General features: G+C 39.3%; 1 long non-coding RNA gene and 1 pseudogene across 1 annotated transcript; one reads left to right on the top strand and one right to left on the bottom strand.

The window, feature by feature from the left end:
* Window positions 1–270: 270 nt before the first annotated feature.
* The window catches only part of LOC127162783 (uncharacterized), a 54,155-nt pseudogene continuing 38,235 nt past the window's right edge, over window positions 271–16,190 (bottom strand).
* Window positions 15,359–16,136, top strand: LOC127161642 (uncharacterized). The gene is made up of 4 exons (XR_007827119.1): window positions 15,359–15,639; window positions 15,724–15,786; window positions 15,869–15,937; window positions 16,023–16,136. It is a non-coding gene; the product is annotated as an uncharacterized LOC127161642 (long non-coding RNA).

The raw sequence follows: 16,190 nt of genomic DNA, 5'->3' as shown, positions 1-16,190 counted from the left end.
ATGAATGTTAGTTCAGATTATATTTTAACTTTGATAATCACATTATATAAAATGTTACTTTTTGCTATCAGGTTTCAATTTCCTCATTATTTACAGCAGCACTTCTTGGACAGTTAAACTTAATTTGAGTTTCTCTTCTGTCAGACTGAAAGAAGCTTTTGTTCCTTCATTTGTTCTGCTTCAATGATACTAGTCCTTAGTGTTACTGACATTATGAGGATCTAAAATGATTAATTAGATTATTCTCTCACCTTGACTCTATGTGACTGAGGTCTTGACTTGATTTCTGTGAGTAACTTCACATCTCCACTCTCTGTTGTCATCTTCATTCAGGAGTGTTGTAGTCAGAGTGATGATACAGAGTCCTGGAGCTGATTCCTGATATATGGTGTCTGATATTTTCAGTTTAACACCAGCCTGATTCACCCAGAACAGCTGAATTCCCTCAGAACGGATCCAATCATCACAAGAGACTCCAGTATATGAATACAACTGACAGTAGAGAGTCACAGAGCTGCCTGCACTGATCTCAGTCTGTGAGGATGATGAAGAGACTGAAACACAGAATAACACACAAATCACACACTTCTCAACCATCATGAGCAATTAAACTGAGAATTTGCACTTTAAATCGACCACATAATTGTAAAATTACCATGAAGAACATGCAGATGAACACGTGCATCACGTTCCTTGTTGTCCATTCACATATTGTCGGCAGCTGTAAAGTCCATAATCTTCTTTTATGACGTTCTTGATGTTCAGAGAGCAGTCAGACCCCAGACTCAGTCTCTCATGTCTCTCTGTGTTTTTCTTAATCCCACCACCAATCAGTTCAACTGCTGCCGAATGTCTGTTATAGTTCCATGTAGTTGATTTACAGTCATGGAGATCATTATTACAGGGCAGACGGACATTTTCACCAGAACTGATGAACACATGAGTCTCATCCACTCCACTGGTACCTGAAACACAAGAACATTTGAGTGAATGTTATGTTATATATACATAAATGAAGCTTCATAAACAAACTCCTGTGTCAGCAGGTCATTCTCAGTGTCAGATGTCAGTGCATTCAGGACTAAAACAGTATTTGTAAATGTGACTCTGAGATCAGAACATGAATTTCAGGAAGAATAAAACCTGAACAGAGTAACTCATTCACAATCTCAACACCAGACCAGCTCTAGTAAAACATTTCTATGTATGTATATTCATATTGAACTCTTTAAAGAGCATGTAGAAATGTGTTTACCTGTGAGAAGTGAAGAGAGAATGATCAGTCCCAGCAGACACAAATGACACTTATCAGCCATTTTCTCTTTCTGTCAGTCTTTCTTTCCTGTGTTCAGACAGACAGTCTCATAAAGAGCAGCATGAGTGTCCAGATTCACACCCATCAGTCTAATGTGGATTCAGAGATGATCACAGTAACATGTTTCCAAACCTCAACAGTGAGATCACAGCTCTGGAAATACTACAGGAAACATGTAATGTCTCACAAAGTGTTCGACCCACAGTCACCATGATCAATTAAAACAAGACAAAAGTTTACACAAAGAGTATGAATACAACACACAAACTAGGAAAGGTCAAGTCACACTTTATTTATATAGTGCATTACAGATATAAACAGGAAAATATTGATTCAGTGATGCCGCAATTTGCACACAGACAACAACATGGTCATATGTTGCCCACGGCTAAAAATGCTCTATCACACATGCCAATCCAGTACACTCTTAAAAATAAAGGTGCTTCACGATACCATAGAAGAACATTTTTTGTCTAAATGGTCTAAAGAACCTGTAACATCTGAAGAACCTTTCTGTTTCACCAAAGGTACTTTGTGGTGAAAGAAGATATTTTTGTAGTTCACACAGAAACAATAGGAGTATTGTTTTCAAAAACTTGCACTTTGAAATCTCTATTGTATTGTTGTTCGCACTGTTGTGTAAATGAACAGCCCAAAAAAAAAGGTTTTTTTTTTGTTGTTGTTGTTGAAAATGGTGTCATGTCAACACTGCCTGAACGTGTGAAAATTCAGACCCATCAGTCCAAACTGGGTTCAGAGATCATCAGTTTTGTGTGAGTTAAGATGTCAGTTCCTCTTCTGAGTTTCTTTAATAACCTGTGCGGTCAAACAAACTGAGATCTCACAGCAATAACATGTTTATAAACCTCAACAGTGAGCTCACTGCCCTGAAAATACTGTAAAGTGTTGGGAAATGTGGCCAAGTATGGTGATGATACTCAAACATTTTTTCCTTTTTTTTTCTTTTTTTAAATTGTTTTTCTTTTTTAAATTGTTTTTAAGTTGAAAAAAATAAATACATAAAAAATTAAGACCAAAAAAAATGCGAAAATGTGTTGCATTTGTTATTATCATTGATATATACACACACAGTTGTGGGCTCCCTAGTCAAATACTCTGGCTGTATGTGGAATCACCCCCTATTCATATTCCTTGCATTAGTCCACTAATATAGTCCAGTTTAATGAAATCGAGTAAGTGAATTTAGACACTGTGCCGCATTTTAACGATCTAAGCCAGGGGTCACCAGACCCGGTCCTGGAGGGCCAGTGTCCCTGCAGAGTTTAGCTCCAACCCTAATAAAACACACCTAAACCAGCTAATCAATGTCTTACTCGGTATACTTAAAAAACTTCCAGGCAGGTGTGTTGAGGAAAGTTGGGGGTTAACTCTGCAGGACACCAGCCCTCCAGGAACAAGTTTGGTGACCCCTGGTCTAAGCAAATGGTCTAAAGTGCATGGTGCAGGTGTCCGAATCCACTTTTGCTATTTTAAAGATTGGAAAACAGTCTGCATGCTCGGCGCATAGTCTGAAAGGGTTGTCCCTATTCTCTTGATGAGTCATGGGTGTGTTTTGGGCGTAACATGCATTAAACCAACCAATTCACTATTTACATGGCAGATTTTGCAAGAACAAAGACTGAACACTTCTCCACAGAGCAGGGCAGATGCAAAGGGGGGTGCATTCAAAGGCCGAGCCCACTCAAATGGGCTTTTACAATAATCTTTTATATTGTAATCATTATTAATATTTGGCATATTTGTGTGCTGTTGCACGTCCCTGTTTGTAATAAGCAGAGTGTATGTGCATTGTGCACCTGTCTATAGGTGCATATTAATAATGCACTCTTTAAATAACAAAACAATATTGCGCTATTGACTTTAGACCAGGTTTCAGTTGGTCAATGGCGCAGTTTATTTCAGTTGCCTCAAAATGGCAACGCACCAACAATGCGCCTGAACACACTGCATTTTCAGACCAGCACACCCACAGGTGCACAAATGCATTTGATATTTAAACAATGTGGCACAGGACGTGAAAATGATAACTGCGTTGGGCTGAAACTTGCAATAAACACTTGCGTCACACCTGCCGCTGCATTGCTCCAGGTACATAATTGGGCCCACTGAGTCATTTGATTTGTTCAAACATCTGATTCATTTTGGAATCAAGTAAATGGGCTCACAATTGAATCATTGTTTCACCTGATTAGTTTAAAAAACAGATTCACCCAGAGACGAATCACTGTGTTGTTCAGAGATGCACAACAGTTCTGCTGTGGCTTTATAGCTAACATATAATATAAAAGTAATGAAAAGATTTATCTTGACCTGTCTTGTATAATGATGGAAAATAAATTTAAAATTAAATACATTTCATACATACTGTATACATGTTGGACATAGGCTATTTTATTATTGACGGAAAGATATAATATTACAAAGAGCTGACAATTAATTAACTACTCGTAACAGTTGGGACCATCTGTCCAAAAAGTTTTCCTGAGCTCCAGCTTCTGCTCCTCTGATGGAAGCGTAAGTCACTTTATCATCACAGCGAACCTGAATCAACATCACAGTTACTGTTTTAACACACAACTATTACAGCATGTTGTTTGAGCTCAATTCAAGACACATTTAGAAGAACTGCATATAATAAAACTGATATAGGTCATGTTGAGGAATTGTTTACTTGTTTACCTTATTTTTCTGGCTTGTTTTTTCTTGTTCACAGTAACTTCAGTCACATAAAAGTCACATCATCTGTCTGCTCCTAAACATCAATGAAAATACAGCAAATTAAGCTATTAAAGGCCCATCCATCACTACTGTGTGAAGCAGACTAATTATTTATTTCAGGAGCTGCAAATGTTGAAGTAAAGTATGTGTAAAACCTACAGGTTTAGTGAAAATCTATTACACAGACATGAGGTTAGGATGACAGATCATACTGTAACATGACAGGAAAATTACCACAGTAACTGCAGGAGCTAGTTTTAGTGCTAAAACACTCTATGAAATATGCTTTTTAGGAGTCCTAAATTTAAGACCGACACACCCATTATTTTTAAGATTTTTTCCTAAATCAGCAAGTTTTGAGCTACTTTTAGCCTTAAGATGTTTTGTGAATACGGGCCCAGAAAAATAATGGCATGTGAATAGTTATGATCAAACACACAAACCAAACACAACAAGCATTTTCTAAAAGAGTCTAGAAGAATTCTAGTGCTGAAGAATAGAAACACTGTTTGTGTTAACTCACTGATTTCTAATTTTATCTGTAAATACTCAGTCAGATGTTTTTGTCTGTTGTACCAGAATAGAAGATATTTTTAAAACTCACCGGCTCTTTTTTCTGAATCAGCCAAAAAAAATCAGAGCAGGAAGGAGAACAGCGAATGAAGCGCCTACAACAATCACAATCACTGAGACGATACAGAGAAACACATTCAGCATTACTGTGTTTAACAACATACAGAAAAACAGCAAACTACAAAAAATGATAAATTACACATTAAATAGCATAATTATCCTTATTTCACGAGTTCACACTTGCATATAATAAACTGAGTAAAGATTATGCGTATTTGGCGTGCTGTCCGGGAGAGGGCTCCGAGCTCAGTAATCATTCTCGAGCCCGGGGCACTGCCCCTGCCCAGGGAGAGGGGTCCGAGCTAGGCATTTTAGCCCGAACCAAAGATAATCATGAGTTAATGTATAATTCATGAAGAACTAAACCATTTATTAATGATTACTACATCAGCAACTAATAAACATTCTATATGATTCATAGATTAAGTAATCAATAAATTGTTATTAGTTACACGGGTCATAATGTATTAATTCCCTAATAACTTTATTAACTAATCATGTAAATTCATGTGTTAATTACTCACCTTCCAGTTGTCTGCTTTAATTAATCCTTAGCTAATGATCTGCTAATGCATCATTATGTCATGGCTTTACTTGTTGGGGCACAGAACTATTAACTAACTGTTAAGTAATATGTCATTGTAGTTTTGGATTTAGAATTAGTTAGTCATGTGTCTCAATGAGTTGGAGCCATGCTTCTTCATGGGTTGAAGCCATGCATTTCAACCAGTTGTCTGCTTTAATTAATCATTAGCTAATGATTTGCAAAGATATCATTATGTTAAGACTTTACTTGTTGAGGCACAATGACTAATTACTTAACAGTTAGTTAATAGTTCTGTGCCTCAACAAGTACAAGTACATGATGAATAATTTACTATTTTTTTGTTTCCTGTCATTTTGTTTTATTCGATTTGTTTCATCACGGGTTCCCTCTTACGTCATACTCTGGGGGTTCATTTATGCACATGTGCACTCTTCAAAAATGGCCCTTATTAAGGATGCACAAAAATACATAGATTAAAATGCATTTGTATTTAGATAGTATAAGAGCATAATTTATTTAAGTGCATATGTCTTATTAAGAAACTATGCTTCTAACGCAGGTTGAGAGCTGTAGTTTCAACCATGTAAGTTTGCAACACTATTTTTCGAATGTTTGTTTGAACTATGGTTTCGGGAAACACTGAATTGTTGAACTATGTTAGTAATAATGACAGAACTTTCGACAATAGTTGGCTAATAATGCTTTTAAGAAATGCACCCCTGGTCTATATTATCTTACAGCTTACACTAAAAATAGTCAGTTCAAATGTACTAAACAACTGGCTGAGCAGCATCATCACCACTGCATCAATATTACAGTATTTTTACCACTGACAGTAATATTAGTATTATTAATCCTCTGAGGTCATTTTCACAACATTTCATAATTGAGACACAGGACAGTCCAGTTGTGTTTCTATGTAGTGCTGGTTTCAGAAATACTAATAATCAGGCCGGTGTCTGATATACAGTGTTGCTATAGACCATTTCATCAGATGTAAACATACTGGTCCCATACATACACTTCCTGTTTCTTTTTTTTTTTTTTACTTTACACAAACATCACAAAAAAATACAACCAACAAAACATTTGACTGGATGAAAATGTTAGCACCTTTAAGATGTATTTGTATATGTGAAATAAAATAAAAAATAAAAAACAAAAAAACAGGAAGTGCTTCTGGACCAGTGTGGTTTACATCTAGCAAAATGGTCTATGGACAATGGTGAATACTAGCAGATATCTGATCACTGGATGTTACAATTGAGCAATCAGTATCAGGTTTTCCAGAGAATTGTTTATTTGAACTGAAAGCCATCTGCACACTAACAGACTATACCTCATATTCACTAAATGCCCATGACACAGACATGATGGTTTAGGATCGTCTCTTTGACATTTTATAGTTACTTTTAACAGTATTAGTTTTCATCTTTAAGTATTTTGGGAAATGTACAAGTTAACGAGTTAAAGTTTGTGATCAGCTGCTCCAGAAAGGATTCAGTACATTTAGAAACTGATTCTAGTGTGAATTCAGTGTCTGAAATGAGAATGATGTACATACACACCTTGATTCACAGATCTTGGTGCAGTGTCTGGATTCAGTGCTGTTGCTGTAGTTGACGTTACAACTGAAACAAAATGGAAACAGAAAAATCGTACTTTAGTACATTATTTTGAGTTACATCAGACAATAAAACATTATGTTCATGACTCATATGTACTGAAATGTTACAGACTCCATCTGACAGATCTGATGTGTAGTGTATCAGAGCAAATCAGACAATTGAAGATTCAAACAGAAGTGTTGAAACAACCCAAAGAGCCAAATTCCACAAAGAGGCCCAGAATAAGCAGACAACATCATAAATCTGTCCATGATATCCTGGTGCCATGAGTCTGAAGCAAGTCTAGGAGCTTTGAACAGCTTGCAGCATTAAAACAAAAGAACACTTACTGACAATTCCAACTCAGTAAGTAGATTGTTAATTTTGGGGCAGGAAAGAAGATTAATGGTCAAAGACACAGCCCATCATGACCATCACATGAGGAAAATCATTAGTAGAGACTTTACTGGGTGGTTTCCTCCACCCAAGACAAGGACCAGACTGAGATTCCTTCTATACCCTTTTGACCTTTTCGTTCCTTAGCAGAACATACATCACGTTCACAGAATGGCACAGAAACCTTCCATGTATATATGTACCAAAATTATGCTAAAATGACTTATGAGCAATTAATCCTTACTATACATAACTTCATATTATGCATGTAACTCACACATTTGACTACCAAGTCTTAATCACTCATTGTGTACATCTTTTGAATAACTACTGAACATTTTTTAGGTTTATATTCATGTTGGGTATGTATGAGTTTGCTAAATAATACTCTGCAATAGCGGGAAAATTTAGACCATGTGACTGATTAGATAAGATGCTGATTTATGTATTGGGAGGAGAAACATAGTGTAACATGCCACCCCTGCTGAAAAGAAAAACAGGTAAAACCAGCCTAGGCTGGTTGGTTGGTTTTAGCTGGTTTAAGCTGGAAGTAGCTGGTTTTAGCTGGTCTCCAGCCTAGCCAGCTAAGACAAGCCTGGAAGTGGCCCCAAAACCCCTCTAAAACCAGCCTGCTGACCAGCTAAGACCAGCCTGGAAGACCAGCTAAAACCAGCCAACCAGCTAAAGCTGATTTTAGCAGTTTTTTTTTCAGCAGGTGCATGCAAATATATCTGTGTGTACAGTACTATTTTAAAATTACATGCACCTAACAGTGATGAAAGAACATTAATGCATGAGTAAATAAAGAATGGGACATGTTCGATGTTAAATAGAGTTATTAAGCACAATGAAGAACCCAATACGGGGCTCACGTTGTCTGACACAGATGAAGCACACACAGAATGTGTCTCTCTCTCGAACAGCACGCCATCACGAATTTACATCTCTATCACGTCTTACTGCGCTTGAATGGTAAAATACACACATAATTAGATCAAAAAGCCTGTTGTGTTGTGTATTCATGTTAAACCAGTCGGTTATGTGTTAAATAAATGTGCAGTCGGTCAGTAGTCAAATAAACCTGCTGATATATATTGTCCACAAACAAACAACAAAAGACAAAAAGAAAATCATTCACTGCTCTTGACTGAATCACTTTTGGATCTTAATGGGGTCATCGAATGCCAATTTTCCACAAGTTGATATGATTCTTTAGGGTCTTAATGAAAAGTCTATAATATACTTTGGTTAAAAATTATCAATGGTTGTGTAAAACAACACCCTTTTTACCTTGTCAAAATCAGCTCTGCAAAAATAAACCCATTCTGAGGAATTGTTTCTTTAAATGCAAATGAGCTCTGCTCGTCCCACCCCTCTCTACTCTCTGCTGCTCTGAGAGATTGTTTACTTTAGATTGGGAGCCACATTCCCTTCTCAAACAAACTAATCCACTGCATCTTCAGCAGCTCAGATGTCGGGAGTAAATGACGACCACTATGTTCATTATTACATCCAGCAACACAACACCTCAGTCGCTCAATCAGAGATATTCTTGTCTAACTTACATCCCTGCTCCGGCATCAAAAGGTAAGACGCTCATGTCAATCAACTATCGTGTCATGTCAATGGGGGGTTCAGAGGACTCGAGGCTATGGAATAGCATCCCAACCACACCAACCCACCAAGTGGCCAGTTAACTAAGTCCTGCTGGCATTCTCCACACCATGAAGTGAAAAGTTTCCACTTCAGGGCATACAGTTTCCTTGTGGAGGGAGCTCTGGATTGGAGGATGGTCTCAACAACCTCAGTTGAGAGACCGGAAGCTATGAGGTGTGCCCCCTCAGGGGCCACACCCACAACTTCCAAAACTCCAGCGAGGGAAAAAATGACACACTCTCTCCAGAACTCCCGGGAGCAGAGCAATTGGGGGAAAGGCGTACGGACGAAGCCTCGGCCACGTCTGTACCATGGCATCCAGCCCCAGTGGAGCTGGATGAGTCAGAGAGTACCAGAGGGGACATTGCGATGTCTCTCGAGTCGCAAAGAGGTCCACCTGAGCCTGGCAAAACACTCTCCAAATCTGCTTCACCAACCCTGGGTGAAGCATCCATTCCCCGGGCCTCGGCAGGATGTCTGACCATAGGCAGGGTGGCCGTCCATGAGCGCTCCCCAACCAGTGAGCGACACATCCGTCACTAGCGTTACGCGGCAACAAGGAGCTCCCAGCACCGTGCTCTGAGACAGGAACCTAGGCTTCCTCCACATGTCCAAGGCACGTGGGTATCACCGCGTGACCTTGATGTGTGAAACGGGTTTCCCCTCAGGGACAACCACTGGGTCCTAAGCCACCACTGTAGGGGTCTCATGTACAGCAGGCCAAAAGGTATCACGTTGGACACAGCTGCCATCAGACCCAGCAGTTATAGAAACAGTTGTTTGAGCTGCTGCTAGCTGCTGTAGAGACCCCCGCAGGGGTGGCGAGCTCCCCAGCTCTGCTACGTTTCCAGGCGGAAGACTGAGGTGTGGGCTCGCTGGAGACCGCTGTGCCCTGGAGCACCGGCAGGGTTGGGAGGCTGATCTCCCGAGGGCACCGAAGAATGTGGTGGACCACGCCCTTCCCCAGAAGGGCCTGCCCTCAGAGGTCCTGGACCATAGGAGTCAGGATCCTCCTTATACGTACTGCCTCATAGGTCCGGGTACAAGTGTTTCAGTGCCTGAAACACGGCCAGCATCTCCAGGCAGCTGATGTGCCAAGCTGGATGGTGACCACTCCACAGACCGTGGGCGGGGTGGCCACTCATGGCCACTCCCCAACCGGTGAGGGACGCATCCGTCGCTAGCATTACGCGGCGACAAGGATCTCCCAGCACCGGGCCCTGAGACAAGAAACAAGGTCTCCTCCACATGTCCAAGGCACGTAGGCATCGCCATGTGACCTTGATCATGCAAAGCAGGTTTCCCCTCGGAGAGAACCCCCTTGGTCTTGAGACACCACTGCAGGGGTCTCATGTACAGCAGGCCAAAAGGTATCACGTTGGACACAGCTGCCTTCAGACCCAGCAGTTATTGAAACTGCTTCACAGTGAGTGCCTACTTTCACTCTCTTGACTGCTGCAAGGATGACTTGATCTGAGCAGGAGAAAGACATGCCTGCATCGTGGTCGATCCCAAACCACGCCTAGATGAGTGGTTCTCTCTAATGTAGAAAGCACACTTTTCTCTGCGTTCAGTCGCAACCCAAGTTCTTTCATATGGGTGAGGACGACATCTCGATGCCGAACCGCTCGTGCTCAGAATTAGCTAATACCAACAAAATGCGAGTAAGGTTCAGCATGCAGATGCCCTGGGAGCCACAGCTAAGCCACAGCAGCATCCACACACTTAGCGAAAGTACAGGGTGAGAGTGCAGTAAACAAATTTAATTTCTCAGAATTAAATGACAATGGGAGAAGAGCTAAACATTCAAAATGCATGTTGTTTGTTTTCTTTTTCTGTTTTTGAATGAACACATTTATGAATGAACACAGCCCGCCCCCTCAAAGGTGGACTGTACATGCTCAGCTCTCGAACAAACCACACATAAATCGCTTGAATTCCCGTTCCTGTTATTTATTTATTTATTTTTTAGAAGCGAGGGCAGGTAGAAACGAGTGATCTAATATGCAGTCAGGTCATTTGCGGACAGCATCAATCTCCACGGAGAAAGATAGCCGCAGCAGCGCGAGCTCTCACTCAGAGGGGGAAAAACCGCAACGCGGACTTCCGATCCCCGAGAGAAAGTGCTAGATCTTGGGAGAAAGGCAGAGAGAGGGAGGACCCGTCTCTAACCCGTTTTTATACGATTTTATACTAACCAAACGATATTGTCTATCCCCTAACCCAACCCTAACCCTAAACCCTAAAATGTTTGCATCATTGCACTTTCAGATAAACATCATTTACTATTTTTAATCATTTTTTAACATGTGTCAAAAATTTCAGGTTTTACTATCCTTGTGGGGACATTTGGTCCCCACAATGTAGCAAAAACAAGTACACACACACACACACACACACACACACACAGAGAGAGTGCTTGGTGAAAGACAGAAGCTGCCAGCTGCACGCACCGCGCATGCTTTTAAGCTTCCTGGTCTCTACGTCACCCTGCCTGTGACGTCTCGCTTCTCCATTGGACTGTATGCACACGTGTTTCAGAGCGTGGTCACGCTGGGGGCGTTCCCATAGCGTTTCGACGCAGCTCAAGTTCCTGAAGGGGAACAAGGATTTTTCTTCATGGATTTCATAGTGGCCAGTGAACTGAAGGTTAAAAACACAGTTTTAATGAAGCTTCAAAGGGCTCTACACTATACACAATGATCTTATCTAGCAGGACGATCGATTTTCTTAAAAAATTATATATATATATATACATTTTTAACCACAAATGCTGGGTAAGCATTAGCTTAGCATTCCGTTATGTTGGAAAGGTCAAGCGTGACGTAGGCGGAAGTGCACTCAGTATTTACAAAACCAACATGCAAAAATCTCAAATGCCCTTTAGCAAAAATGTAAAGCAATGATGTTGGATGATTTAAAGTTAGAAGAAAAAATGTGATGGAGTTTTTAACCGAACTACAAAAATGAATCGCCCAAGGCCTTTCCAACAGGATTACGTAATGTGTGGAGAAGTGCGTGCGCATCGCAGAACTAAAGGAGCATTTGTGGTTAAAAAGTGGTTTAAAAGTGTATAAACATTATTTTATTTTTTAAGAAAGTGACAGATCGTTTTATTAGATAAGACCCTTATTCCTCAGCTGGGATCACTTAAAGCCCTTTGAAGCTTCACTGAAACTGCATTTTTAACCTTCAGTCTGCTGGCCACCAGTGAAATCCACTATATGGAGATGAATCCTGGAACTTAATTTCTTTGTGACTGAAGAAAGAAAGACATGAACATCTTGGATAACGACGGGGTGAGTTTAAATTCAGGTATGCCTAACTCTGTAAAAATGCAAAATGTGCAACAGGGCTGAAGAGGTTTTAACCACATTTTTTTGCAGAACAGCCATGGCTTTTTAATGGTACTCATCGTTAAACTATGGTAACAATGTGTTTTTTATTTTTATTTTTTTTTTAAACTACGGTATGAACATGTTTAATTTTCGTAAGGTATAGGGTATACCAGGGGTTAAGGTAAATTTGAGCCAATCAGAGTGGAGTTGAGTGACACCTACTGGACACAGAAGTCTCTATCTTTATATTTGGTTAAATATAAGCTTTGTGCAACACTTCTTTACATTATGCAAAATTGACATGTAGTGATATTTTTTTTGCAATGTCTTTTTCTGTAATTGTGATCACAGGTGAAAACTGCATCAGAGGGGGAGGACTTTTCTGCTCCCTCACATACTGCAGGGACAACTTTGCAAGTATATGCAAAAGATCTCCAGAAATGTGTCGACTCCTGCCAACAGCTGATAGGAAAAAATGACAGCATGACTATTAAAAAATAAATTTAGAACATAATTTGTTGTTTGTTTATTTGTTTGTTTATACCGTTCTTTGTACTTTGCATAAGTGGTTGTAAATTTGTTTTTTCTGCATTCTGTTCTTCGAGAAGTTCTCTTAAATAATAAATATATCGGTAACGCTTTAGATTACAACGCAAAGAACTACGTAAGTAAACTGAATTTACGGTGTATGTTTCTGCAATTATAGTGTACCTATAAAGAATGTACATGTAGGTATAAGGGAATTAAATTTGGGTAGTAAGGGAGTAACAAACCAGATATGCAACATGCAAAGAACTATATAAGTATACTGAATTTACGGTGTACGTTTCTGTAATTATAGTGTACCTATTACGTATGTGTAGGCATAAGAGAACAATAGGCTATGTTACGTTTTGGTAATTCGGGGGTAACAACCAGATATACAACCTGCAAAGAACTGCGCAAGTAAACTGAAGTTACAGTGAATGTTTCGTATTTATATTGTACCTACGTGTAAGTATAAGGGAACAATATGTTACGTTTGGGTAATAACGGGGTAGCAAACAGATATACAAATAATTTATAATGGAATTACTTAAAAACTTAACAGGTACCTATTCTATTAAATCGTAAGTTTGGTGTATCTATACGTAAGCTTTTTAAAATTACTGGGAAATTATACTCTTGTTCCATGTAGTTACAGGGTAAGTGTGCCCTCTGCGGGCTGTAAATTAAAGTGGCGATTGTTCCCCTCTTGTTCAAGGAAGTTACAGGGTTCAATACATAAACACACAATCTGAAAATATATCTAAAAATATTTTTTATAGTCGCTAATCCCACTTCTACCTCTAAACCTAACGTTAACTATGACTGAACAGTAATAAAAATATAAAAAACAGGAAAATGCAATCACAATCATTTATTTATTGCAAAAATGTCAACAGCCATACAAAAAAGTAATCCAAATAACGATGCGTTTGCAGCCGCAGTGCTCTCTGGCGGAATACAGTAGGTTTGAGGTGCAGTAGGATGAGAGCAGAATTTAAATTGTTAATCGCTGAAAATATTATCCAGATTATTGTCTTGATCCACTCCTCGAAGGCGCCCGCGCGTCCAACACATCTCACCAGAAACACGGCATGTCGTAATCTGTGACGAATGCAGGCGAGAGCCAATGAACGTCCGATTTTCCTGTCGCAAAATGCACTTTAGCACGGGTTTATGGCTGTTGCTGCTGGACTCGCGGCATTCACTAAATTCCAGGGGTTTCATTACCACCACGTAAAATGGGCGTTTTTGGAGGCGTTGGGAAAACGCCCCCTTTCCCAATTAATTAAGAGGTCACCGATCGTGGGCAGTATACTTTCTTTTTTTTTTTTTTTTTTTTTTTTTTGCGCGGGCATTTTCAATCCCAGAATGAGCGCCGATGGATGGTGAGGGAGGAAAGCATATCTGCGATAATGAAGAACAAACCAGGTCATATACAGGTTATTTTTTTATGTTTTATAATCTTACATTTAAACGATTTTCGAAAACAAACAACCAGTAACCGTCAATAGCTTAGCCCGTCTCTTTATCAAAGTTAAATCATGGTTTTACAACAACAACAAAACCACAGGGGGCCTGTACCATGAACGTAGATGAACAAACTCAGAGTTACAGGATTAGTTTTGGGTTGACAAATCCAAACCCATTCAATCAGGCATTATTGGTACCATGATGAAGCTCATCAACTTTCTTTGTTAACCCAGGCTTTGATCCTTAAGCATGATTACTTGAGGCGCGCGCGTGCACATAAAAGAGTGACGTGCCACCGAACAACCAATTGCGTTCGACATGGAGAGAGGGAGGTCCTTATATTTCTCCACTGAGGAGCAAACTATTATAATGCAGAAATACAATGAATTTAAGCACGTTTTACAAGCGCGCAGTAATACCGTGTCTGCTGCCAAAGCGAGAGAAGACTGTTGGAGAAAGATTGCGGATAGCGTTAATGCGTAAGTTAAATACATATTTTATACATCAAGGTCTAATTATGTATATGTAACGTTAGTTTATCTATTTGCACGCCCGTAAAAATTATGCTAACACTTTACAATAACAGTGTAATTGTTAAAAGCATTCGACCGGACAAATGAAGAATGATCACTAAAGTTGTAGTGTTACTAACTTATGTTATTTCAATATGCTTTCACTACTGAACTACTGTTAACAGTTAAAATAATTTTAATTGCTTGCGCGCGCACACACACACACACACACACACACACACACACATATATATATACATACATACATACATACATACATACATATATACATACATATATATGTATATATATATATGGCTATATAGTATAGGGCTATGTATGTATATAACTATATTCATATGAAGGCATTGTGTAAATACACAAAATTACAATGTATTTTTATTTGTTTATGTAAATGTGAAAATGATACAAGATCATATTACTTGACTTTATATTTAGATGCAACCCAAACTCCAAACGTACTTGGCAGCAGATCAGGACAAAATATAAAAATATACTTCAAAGTGGTGAGTATTTCTGATGATGTGTGTGTTTTTTTTTTTTTTTTGAATGAGAACATTGTATCACAAACGCTTCTTGGCAGCAAACAGAAAAAGTGTGACGGCCGAAAAACAGGAGGAGGACCACCTCCTCCAGAATACACTGTGGCAGAGGAGTTGGCTCTAAGTAACAATGAGGGGCGACCAATAATGGATGGTATTTCAGGTGCTAGACAGTCTGACCCTGGTGCTGGCTCCTCTAAGCAAGTAACAGTGGGTATGTGTCCAAAGCCTTACTACATTATTTATTTTTGTATTACTAACTATGTTATGCAGTAGATGGAAACACAGTGGCCCTGCTAAAGCCATCACACATACATGCAGTCTCCCAGACAGAGGTCAGTATACAGCAAAATGAACACTTTGAACATAACCTGTTTTACAACATTTCTGCTTTACATAGGCCTATTTTTCTTATTTAGAGTGTAACAAATGAGGAGACACTGTCTGCCTGTTCTGAGACTGAAGGCACTGGGCTTGCTGAGGTGAGTGCTGTTGACTTAATTATTGCACACATGTGAATGTATAGCAATAAAGTGACTCTGGTCCTTTTTTCATTTGTTGTAGGATTTTTCACAACCTACCGCTGAACCTGAGGCCTCTACCTCAATGGGATTCAAAAGGAATGTGAACAAGGTAATGCTTAAACATTACCTAACATTAGAAAGTAGAAAGTGCAATATTTTGTCATTTGATTAACCTTCAGTTTTATTGGTTTCAGGTGGAAACTGACTCAGTCAGGGCCCTTTACAAAAGAAAAATGGAAATAGACTGTACACTGAAGGAGCTTGACTGTGAGCTGAGGAGACTCCAAATAAAAAAAATTAAACTGGAGATTAAACAGCTTGAAAAACAGATTTCTGTACGTACACCATTAACCAACTAACAC

This window comes from Labeo rohita, chromosome 3 (genome assembly GCF_022985175.1).
Source record: "Labeo rohita strain BAU-BD-2019 chromosome 3, IGBB_LRoh.1.0, whole genome shotgun sequence".
NCBI classification, from domain to species: Eukaryota; Metazoa; Chordata; class Actinopteri; order Cypriniformes; family Cyprinidae; genus Labeo; species Labeo rohita.
This window is presented reverse-complemented; position numbering and strand designations above follow the sequence as displayed.